Source organism: Pan troglodytes, chromosome 19 (assembly GCF_028858775.2).
Source record: "Pan troglodytes isolate AG18354 chromosome 19, NHGRI_mPanTro3-v2.0_pri, whole genome shotgun sequence".
Lineage (NCBI taxonomy): Eukaryota > Metazoa > Chordata > Mammalia > Primates > Hominidae > Pan > Pan troglodytes.
Window position 1 is genome coordinate 19,137,137 of NC_072417.2, and position 11,186 is coordinate 19,148,322.

An 11,186-nucleotide genomic window follows, 5' to 3' on the forward strand; every position below is an offset into this window, starting at 1 on the left:
TGAAGAAAAGAAAAAAAAGATAGAAAAAAGGAGTCTCGGCTGGACATGGTGGCTCACGCCTGTAATCCCAGCACTTTGGGAGGCGGAGGTGGGCAGATCACCTGAGGTCAGGAGTTTGAGACCAGCCTGGCCAACATGGCGAAACCCCATCTCTACAAAAATACAAAAAAATATTAGCCAGGCATGATAGTGGGTGCCTGTAATCCCTGCTACTCAGGAGGCTGAGGCGGGAGAATCAGTTGAACCCAGGAGGCGGAGGTTGCAGTGAGCCAAGATTGCGCCATTGCACTCCAGCCTGGGTGACACAGCGAGACTCGTCTCAAAAAAAAAAAAAAAAAAAAAAAGCCAGGTGCGGTGGCTAACGCCTGTAATCCCAGCACTTTGGGAGGCCAAGGCAGGCAGATCACAAGGTCAGGAGATCGAGACTATCCTGGCTAACACGGTGAAACCCCGTTTCTACTAAAAAAAAAAAATACAAAAAGAAAATTAGCCAGGCGTGGTAGCTGGCGCCTGTAGTCCCACCTACTCGGGAGGCTGCGGCGGGAGAATGGCGTGAACCCGGGAGGCGGAGTTTGCAGTGAGCAGAGATTGTGCCACTGCACTCCAGCCTGGGCGACACAGCAAGACCCCATCTCACAAAAAAATAAGAAGAAAAAAGAGGCCGGGCGTGGTGACTCACGCCTGTAATCACAGCACTTTGGGAGGCCGAGACGGGTGGATCACGAGGTCAGGAGATCGAGACCATCCTGGCTAACACGGTGAAACCCCGTCTCTACTAAAAATACAAAAAAATTAGCCGGGCATGGTGGCAGGCACCTGTAGTCCCGGCTACTCGGGAGGCTGAGGCAGGAGAATGGCGTGAACCCGGGAGGTGGAGCTTGCGGTGAGCCGAGATCGCGCCACTGCACTCCAGCCTGGGAGACAGAGCAAGACTCCGTCTCAAAAAAAAAAAAAAAAAAGAAAAGAAAAGAAAAGAAAAAAGAAAAAAAGAAAAAGAAAAAAGGAGTCTCCCTATCTGGCTCAGAATGGTCCTGAACATCTGGGCTCAAGTGATCCTCCCGCCTCGGTCTCCCAAAGTGTTAGGATTATGGGGTGTGGGCTGCTGTACCAGGCCCAGACTTTAATTTTTATATTTATTTACTTATTTAAAAGATCCTTGAGTCATAAAGACCTTCCTTCATTTTTGTTTTTTTTTTTTTGAAACTGAATCTCGCTCTTGTTGCCCAGGCTGGAGTGCAATGGCGCAATCTCGGCTCACTGCAACCTCCGCCTCCTGGGTTCAAGTAATTCTCCTGCCTCAGCCTCACAAGTAGCTGGGATTACAAGTGTGCACTGCCATGCCCGACTAATTTTTGTAGTTTTAGTAGAGACAACTTTCACCATTTGGCCAGGCTGGTCTTGAACTCCTGACCTCAAGTAACTGGCTTGCTTCAGCCTCCCAAAAAGGCTTTAAATGAACCACTGTATTACAGCCTGGGTGAGAGAGCAAGACTCCGTGTCAAAAAATAAAATAAAATAAAATAAAGTAAAATAAAATAAAATAAAATAAAATAAATAAAATAAAATCAGGGAGTGAATGGCCGGGCATGGTGGCTCACGCCTGTAATCCCAGCACTTTGGGTAGCCAAAGCGGGTGGATCACTTGAGGCCAGGAGTTCAAGATGGCAAAATCCCATCCCTACTAAAAACACAGAAAATTAGCTGGGTGTGGTGGCATATGCCTGTACTCCCAGCTACTTGGGAGGCTGAGGCAGGAGAATCGCTTGAACCCGGGAGGCAGAGGTTGCAGTGAGCTGAGATTGCAGCACTGCACTACAGCCTGGGTGACAGAGTGAGACTCCATCTCAAAAAAAAAAAAAAAGTATATATATATATATATATATATATATATATATATGTATATATCACGGAGTGGGTTTCTTGCTCCAATCAGAGCACCGTCCTATCTTCACTGCTCCTTATCCTCTGCTCTGGGAGATCCATGTAACTGTGCTGCAGCTTCTGTCACTCTGTGACCTGCAGATATTGGGAGATCCATAGCTAAGACACCAGGGCACCCCGGAAGCCGGGAAAGCAACACCTTGATGCCTTGTGTATGCTTCTCCAATCCAGAGTATGGGCCATCAACCCGCAAAAGATACAAAGCCCAGGACCAGCTGTAAAGCTCCTAAAGTCACTTGGCCAGGTTTCATTGTTTGTATTGTTGGTGTGGCCTCTGCTAACAAGCATAAAACAAATTAATGCAACCTGTCCACCCATGCCATGGAAATGACTGCAGCACCCCCTTCTCTACAGGCTGAGGAACCGTTGTGAAAGAGGTGGGTGCATGAGATTGTATGAGCCGGATTAGATGAGTGGAGTGTGGTCAAGAGAGGGACTTTATTTTAAATCCTAATCTGACATGTAATTTCTGATTTACCCAGAAGTGCCTCCAAAATGTCTACTTGATGTATTACGCTTTCTGTAGAACACTTATTCACTGTAAGTTTCCTCCAAAACAACCCTTGATGCTGTTGCAGAAATCATAGGCTGTGAAGCTTGTAAACGCCTCCACATTACTTCCAGAGCATTTATACTTTTCCCCAGGATATAAGCCCTGGGTCTGGGGGTTGTTTTGTGGAGATCTACCCATCTTGCGGCCACCCAAGACCACCCTTCTGTCTGTAAGTTATCCTAATAAATTACCTAAAACCAAAATTAATAAATAAAATCAAATCAGGGAGACAGTGGCAACCAGATCGGCCCAAGTTCTGGCTGTGAGCAAAATGGGGAGAGCGCAAGACAATGGGAGGGGTAGGATTGTGCCTCAAGGCATTCTGCTAACCAAACAAAACTCCTTTTTTTTTGAGACAGAGTCTTGCTGTGTCACCCAGCCTACTTTAAATTTTCTTTTTTCTTTTATTTTTATTTTTAATTTTTTTTGAGACAGAGTCTCGCTCTGTCGGCCAGGCTGGAGTGCAGTGGCAAGAGCTCAGCTCACTGCAACTTCTGCCTCCCGGGCTCAAGCAATTCCCCTGCCTCAGCCTCCCAAGTGGCTGGGATTACAGGCGTGTGCCACCACGCCCAGCTAATTTTTGTATTTTTAGTAGAGACGGGGTTTCACCATGTTGGCCAGGCTGGTCTCGAACTCCTGACCTCAGGTAATCCACCCACCTCGGCCTCCCAAAGTGCTGGGATTACAGGTGTGAGCCATGGCGCCCAGCCAAATTTACTTTAAAAAATTTTTTTTCAACTTTTATTTTAGATACAGATATTTATGTGCAGATTTGTTAAACTGGAACATTGCATGATGCTGGGGTTTGGAGTACAGTTCCTGTCACCCTGGCAGTGAGCATAGAGCCCGATAGGTAGTTTTGTAGGCTTTTTAAGGCTTTTAATTTTCTACCTCATAGAGGCAGTGCAGTGCATGGTTAATAACAATTGTTATATTATCATTTTTTAAAGGGTTATGATAAGGCTTTAAATGAGATCATCATGATAAAAAAAAAAAAAGGAAGACAATGTTTACAAAATGCCTAGCACAATGCCGAGCCCATAGTAAGAACATTGTACAAATGGAAAAAAGCTAACTTCTTTTTTTAGAGTTGGGGGTTTCCCTCCGTTGCCTAGGCTACAGTGCAGTGGTGTGATCATGGCTCACAGCAGCCTCAAACTCCTGGGCTGGAGATCTTCCTGCCTCGGTACTCCACCCCCTTCTGCTCCGTGGCTGGAATTATATTAATAGGTGTGAGCCACCATGTCCAGCTCAAAACTAACTCTTTTTGATCCACTAACCTCCCCCGAAGACATCCAAGACCCCAGAAATGCAGATTCAAATTTCTCCCCCAGACAATCCGTTCTATCATGGAGAATCACTAAAATAAACCCTCTAAACAAAGGCTTGCTCTAAATTGTGTGTACAGATTCCAGGAGCTCCAGGAATTTAAAGGAATAGAAACCAAGAATGTCAGAGCTGAAAGAAACCTTAGAGGTCAACTGGAGGCTGAGTGAGGTGGCTCACGCCTGTAATCCCAGTATTTAGGGAGGCCAAGGTGAGAGGATGGCTTGAGCCCAGGAGATCAAGACCAGCCAGGGAAACAAAGCCAGACCTTGTCTCTACGACAATTAAAAAAAATTAACCAGGCATGGTGGCATGCATCTGTAGTCCCAGCTGCTTGAAAGGCTGAGGCCACAGGATCCCTTAAGCCCAGGAGTTCGAGGTTACAATGAGCTATGATGGCACCACCGCATTCCAGCCTGTGTGACATAGTGAGACCCTGTCTCCAAAAAAATAAATAAATAAAAATAAAAGACCATGTTCTAGCCGGGCGCAGTGTCTCGCGCCTGTAATCCCAGCACTTTGGGAGGCCGAGGCAGGTGGATCACCTGAGGTCAGGAGTTCAAGACCAGCCTAACCAACATGGAGAGACCCCATCTCTACTAAAAATGCAAAGTTAGCCGGGCGTGGGGGCGCATGACTGTGGTCCCAGCTACTCAGGAGGCTGAGGCAGGAGAATCGCTTGAACCCAGGAGGTGGAGGTTGCGGTGAGCCAAGATTGTACCATTACACTCCAGCCTGGGCAACAAAAGCGAAACTCCGTGCCCCTCCCCCCAAAAAGACCATGTTCTTAGCCACCCTGCCACGAAGCCAATGAGTCACTTAAAGCAAACGAGGGATTCCGTAATGGTCAGCATTCAGTGATGTGCTGGAAGCAGGCACAGTGGCGAGTGCCTTGTCCCATCTACTTGAGAGACTGAGGCAGGAGGATCACTTAAGCCCAGTTGTTCAAAGCTGTAGTGCCCTGTGATGGCACCTGTGAATAGCCACCGTACACCATCCTGGCAACATATCAAGCCCATGATCAGAGTATTTACACCATGGACATAGGCAAATGCTACAAATCAGGGTTCCCCTCTCCCAACCTGGCAAGGTAGTTGTTAAACCCTTACCAGGATATCACTGGTCAGCATATTTTCCCTAAAATTATAAAACGGTACAAATGTATCTGCATAGGAGGATGAGCATGTCTGCCTGAGTGTGGCTACACTCAGCGTAGCCATTGAGGTCCACTTCGTGCATCTAAGGGACTAGGCATAGCCAGGCGTGGTGGCATAGCCAGGCGTGGTGGCTAACGCCTGTAATCCCGCACTTTGGGAAGCCAAGGCAGGTGGATCACCTGAGGTTAGGAGTTCAAGACCAGCCTGGCCAATGTGGTGAAACCTTGTCTCTACTAAAAAGCCAAAATTAGCCGGCCATGGTTGCAAGCGCCTGTAGTCCCAGCTACTTGGGAGGTTGAGGCAGGAGAATCTCTTGAACCCAGGAGGCAGAGGTTGCAGTAAGCTGAGATCACGCCACTGCACTCCAGCCTGGGCAACAGGAGCGAAACTCGGTTTCGAAAAAAAAAAAAGTCCAGGCGCAGTGGCTCACGCCTGTAATCCCAGCACTCTGGGAGGCCGAGGCGGGCGGATCACCTGAGATCGGGAGTTCAAGACCAGCCTGACCACCATGGAGAAACCCCGTCTCTACTAAAAATACAAAAACTTGGCCAGGCTTGGTGGCACATGCCTGTAATCCCAGCTACTCCGGAGGCTGAGGTAGGAGAATAGCTTGAACCCAGGAGGCAGAAGTTGCAGTGAGCCGAGATCGCACCATTGCACTCCAGCCCAGGCAACAACAGCGAAACTCCATCACAAAAAAAAAAAAAAAAAAAAAAGGGACTAGGCATGTGCGTATGCATTTGAAGGCATGAATGATTAAATCTAAGGTCTTCACTGTGAGCGAGCGGATCAGTGTGTATACCTTAGGGCACTGTATAATGAGTCAAAGAGTAAGGGAGGAAGCAGGTATATCTAGATGGTGTCAGTGAGTACCTATGGGACCAAGTTTTGTGTTTGGAAGTTATGTAGTTAAGACCTCATATGATGGCTGGGGGTGGTGGCTCATGCATGGTATCTCAGCACTTTGGGAGGCCAAGGTGGGTGGATCACTTGAGGTTGGGAGTTTGAAACCAGCCTGGCCAACATGGCGAAACCCTGTCTTTACTAAAAATACACAAATTAGCTAGGTGTGATGATGTGCGCCTGTAGTCCCAGCTACCCGGGAGGCTAAGGCAGGAGAATTGCTTGAACCCGGGAGGCAGAGGTTGCAGTGAGCCGAGATCATGCCATTGCACTCCAGCCTGGGCGACAGAGGAAGACTCTGTCTCAAAAAAAACAAAAAACAAAACAAAACAAAAGGCCGGGCGCAGTGGCTCACGCCTGTAATCCTAGCGCCTTGGGAGGCCGAGGCGGGCAGATTGCCTGAGCTCAGGAGTTCCAGACTAGCCTGGGTAACATGGTAAAACCTCGTCTTTACTAAAGCACAAAATATTAGCTGGGCATGGCAGTGTGCACCGTAGTCCCAGCTACGCAGGAGGCTGAGACAGGAGAACTGCTTGAACCCAGGAGGTGGAAGTTGCAGTGAGCCGAGATTGCGCCACTGCACTCCGGCCTGGGCGACAGAGCGAGATTCCGTCTCCAAAAAAACACAAAAAAAATTAGATTTGGCAGCTGGGCAAGATGGCTGACGCCTGTAATCCCAGCAGTTTGGGAGGCCAAGGCGGGTGGATCACTTGAGGTTAGGAGTTCAAGACCAGCCTGGCCAACAGGGGTGAAACCCTGTCTCTACTAAAACTACAGAAATTAGTCGGGCATGGTGGCAGCTACTCGGAAGGCTGATGCAGGAGAATCGCTTAAACCTAGGAGGCAGAGATTGCAGTGAGCTGAGATCGTGCTACTGCACTCCAGCCTGGGCAACAAAGGGAAACTCCAACTGAAAAAAAAAAAAAAGCAAGACGCGGTGGCTTATGCCTGTAATCCCAGCACTTTGGGAGGCCAAGGTAGGCGGATCACCAGAGATCGGGAGTTCGAGACTAGCCTGACCAACATGGAGAAGCCCCATCTCTACTAAAAATACAGAATTAGCTGGGTGTGATGGCGCATTCCTGTAATCCCAGCTACTTGGGCGGCTGAGGCAGGAGAACTGCTTGAATCCGGGAGGCAGAGGTTGCGGTGAGCTGAGATCGCGCCATTGCACTCCAGCCTGGGCAACAAGAGCAAAACACCATCTCAAAAAAAAAAAAAAAAAAAGAAGAAGAGATAGATTTGGCTTCAAATAACAGGAAAACACAAAATAATAGTGGCTTCAGTAAGACAGGACTTTATTTCTCTTTCTCATAAACACTCAATACTTACCTGGCAGGGGAGATACCATGATCCTGAAGGTGGTTTTCCTAGGGCGAGGCTCATCCATTGCACTCCGGATGTGCCGACTCGCGATTTCCCCAAATGTGGGAAACTCGACTGCGTAATTTGTGGTAGCGGTGGACTGCGTTTGTGCTCTAGTAAAATTAAAAATAAAAATAAAAAAATAGGCTGGGCTCACGCCTATAATCCTACCACTTTGGGAGGCCAAGGTGGGCGGATTGCCTGAGCTCAGGAGTTCAAGACCAGCCTGGGCAACATGGTGAAACCCTGTCTCTACTAAAATACAAAAAAAAAAAAAAAAAAAAAAATAGCTGGGTATGGTGGCGTGCTCCTGTAGTCCTAGCTACTCGGGAGGCTGAGGCAGAATTGCTTGAACCCAAGAGGCAGAGGTTGCAGTGAGCCAAGATCGTGCCACTGCACTCTAGCCTGGCGACAGAGCGAGACTCTGTCTCAAAATAAATAAATAAATAAACACTCAGAGATTGGTGGCCTAGGGCTAGTATGACAGTCTGCTCTGTAAAATCCTTAGGGATCGAAGCTCATTGGACTCATGGTTCCACCATTCCTCTAGGTCCAAAATGGCAGCTACATGTCTTGCCATCAACCTTTGCTCTCATCCTCTTTTTATCATTTTACTTGAAACCTTCCTAGTAAAATTCACGTTCATGGTTTCACTATGTTGATTCCAAAACTGTAACTCAGTCCAGCTCTTTTTATTTTTATTTTTTGAGGCGGGGTCTTGCTATATTGTCCAGGCTGGTCTTGAACTCCTGGCCCCAAGAGATCCTCCCAGTCCAGCTCTTTTTAAAAATTTATTTTAAAAACAGAGACAGGTCTTCATATGTTGCCCAAGCTGGTCTCAAACTCCTGGGCTCAAGCAAGCCTCCTGCCTTGGCCTCCCAAAGTGTTGGGATTACAGGTGTGAACCACTGTGCCCAGCCAGCTCTTTTTTTTTTTTTTTTTTGGCGACAGATTTTCACTCTTGACGCCCAGGCTGGAGTGCAATGGCACAATCTCGGCTCATTGGAACCTCCATCTCCCAGGTTCAAGCGATTATCCTGCCTCAGCCTCCCGAGTAGCTAGGATTACAGGCATGCGCCACCATGCCCGGTGGCGCATTTTTAAAAATAAAAAAATATTTTAAAAAATTAGCCAGTGTCGTGGCATGCGCCTGTAGTCTCAGCTACTCGGGAGGCTGAGGCAGGAGGATCGCTTGAACCCAGGAGGCAGAGGCTGCGTGAGCCGAGATTGCACCAGTGCACTCCAGCCTGGGGGACAGAGTGAGGTTCTGTCTCAAAAAAACAAAAATGCTCTACGCTTCATTAGTTCGCCAATATCGTCTTCATTCTGTGGCCCCCCTCTCTGAATGGCACTACCATGTTACCCCAGGTAGAAAACTGAGCATCTCTCGTCCTTGTCCCACCCATGCCACCCTATTTGTTTTACCACTCTTTCTTTCTTTCCTTCCTTCCTTTCTCTTTTTTTTGTTGAGATGGAGTCTCACTCTGTCGCCCAAGCTGGAGTGCAGTGGCTCAATCTCGGCTCACTGCAAGCTCTACCTCCCGGGTTCACGCCATTCTCCTGCCTCAGCCTCCCGAGTAGCTGGGACTACAGGCGCCCGCCACCACGCCCGGCTAATTTTTTTTGTATTTTTTTAGTAGAGATGGGGTTTCACCGCATTAGCCAGGATGGTCTCGATCTCCTGACCTCGTGGTCTGCCCGCCTCGGCCTCCCAAAGTGCTGGGATTACAGGCGTGAGCCACCGCGCCTGGTCCTTTTTTTATTTTTTTTTGAGACAGAGTCTCGCTCTGTCGCCCAGGCCTGAGGGCAGTAGCACAATCTTGGCTCACTGCAACCTCCGCCTCCCGGGTTCAAGCGATTCTTTTGTCTCAGCCTCCCGAGTAGCTGGGACTACGGGCTTGTGCCACCACTGAGACAGGGTTTCACCATATTGGCCAGGCTGGTCTTGAACTCCTGACCTCGTGATCCACCCGCCTGGGCCTCCCAAAGTGCTGGGATTATAGGAGTGAGCCACCGCGCCTGGCCTCACTCTACTTTCTTAATATCTCTTGGATTTGTCCCATTCTCGCTTTCCTTATTGCCACTGTCTTTGTTCTGGCCCTCATCATTTCTAGTTTGGATTACTACAACTGAGATGAATTAAATCCAGGCTGCCACTGAGGCAGGAACATAGGGTCTAGAGGCAGGCAACACACTTCAGCTATGAGAGGAAATATCCTTTTCATAGGGCATACACTGAGTAAATGGGACTTTGTAACTTTACTTCATCCTTTTCATTTACATAGGGCGTGTGTACCCCAGGTAGAGGGCATTCAAAGTCACAAAAAACTCTGTAACAGAACCTTTGAGCCCCTATGCTTGGGCCCGCTCCCATGCTGTAGAGTTTTCTTTTCTTTTTTTTTTTCTTGAGACGGAGTTTCGCTCTTGTTGCCCAGGCTGGAGTGCAATGGCGCAATCTCGGCTCACCGCAACCTCCTCCTCCTGGGTTCAAGCGATTCTCCTGCCTCAGCGTCCCGAGTAGCTGGGATTACAGGCATGTGCCAGCACGCCTGGCTAATTTTGTATTTTTAGTAGAGAAGGGGTTTCTCCATGTTGGTCAGCCTGGTCTCGAATTCCCGACCTCAGGTGATCCATCCGCCTCGGCCTCCCAAATTGCTGGGATTACAGGCATGAGCCACGACGCCCAGCTGAGTTTTCTTTTTTCTTTGCTTTTTTTTTTTTTTTTTTTTTTGAGATGGAGTCACACTCTGTCACCGAGGTTGGAGTGCATTGGCAAGATCTCTGCTCACTGCAACCTCTGCCTCCCAGGTTCAAGGAATTCTCTGCTACAGCCTCCCGAGCAGCTAGGATTACAGGCACCAGCCACCACGCCCGGCTAATTTTTTTTATTTTTAGTAGAGACGGAGTTTCACCATCTTGGCCGGGTTGGTCTTGAACTCCTGACCTCGTGATCCACCCGCCTCGGCCTCCCAAAGTACTGGGATTACAGGTGTGAGCTACCGTGCCCGGCTACAGATGCCTGATTTTATCTCAAACAATCATAAATGATATTTATTTGTGTGCCAGGCATTGCACTATATAATTTACTACTTTTTTTTTTTGAGACGGAGTCTCGCTCTTGTTGCCCATGCTGGAGTGCAATGGTGCGATCCCGGTTAACTGCAACCTCCGCCTCTTAGGTTCAAGCGATTCTTCTGCTTCAGCCTCCCGAGTACCTGGGATTACAGATGCGCACCACCACGCCCTGCTAATTTTTTTGTATTTTTAGTAGAGACGGGGTTTCGCCTTTTTTGACCAGGCTGGTCTCGAACTCCTAACTTCAGGTGATCCGCCCGCCTCAGCCTCCCGAAGTGCTGGGATTACAGGCTTGAGCCACCGCGTCAGGCCATGAGTAGGTATTATTCTATTTCACTACAGCGGATAGTGAAACATAAAGACATTAAAATAATTTGTCTTAAGTTCCTGGACCATATGTAGTGGAACTGAGCTTTGTAGCCAGGCAATCTGTCTTCAGAGTTCAACTTAACTTCAAGGCGCTTGGTAGTCAGAATCCTTTGTATGTGATTCCAACAGGTTAACTCCATTAGGGCAGAGGGCTGTTTTATGTTCAATATGGAACCCTGGATGGCCAACACAGCGTGTGGAACGTAGGAGGTGATCCAGGGGCATTTGATGACCTCCAGGCAGTGGAGGGGCAGTCGAGGAAGACCAGGGCCCCAGGCGCCTACGTGGGCAGAATGCACAAGGTTGGCCTTGGCTGCCGGGGCTCCATGTCCCAGCACTAGCCAAGGAGGGCCTCTGCCGCGCTTGAATACTCGTGCTTTCCTCGCCGCGAGGCTTTGCGAATCTTGGCCACCAGCTAAAGGCGGGGTCGCCGGGCTGGCAGGAACTGGAGACACTCAGCCTCGCGGCAGGAAATGCGGCTCGTGGCTTCCGGCGCG

General features: G+C 48.7%; 1 non-coding gene across 1 annotated transcript; it reads left to right on the forward strand.

Moving 5' to 3' along the window:
• The first annotated feature begins 7,204 nt into the window (after positions 1-7,204).
• LOC112206136 (U1 spliceosomal RNA) lies at positions 7,205-7,364 on the forward strand. Its single transcript, XR_002940339.1, has one exon. It is a non-coding gene; the product is annotated as a U1 spliceosomal RNA (small nuclear RNA).
• Positions 7,365-11,186: the final 3,822 nt, after the last annotated feature.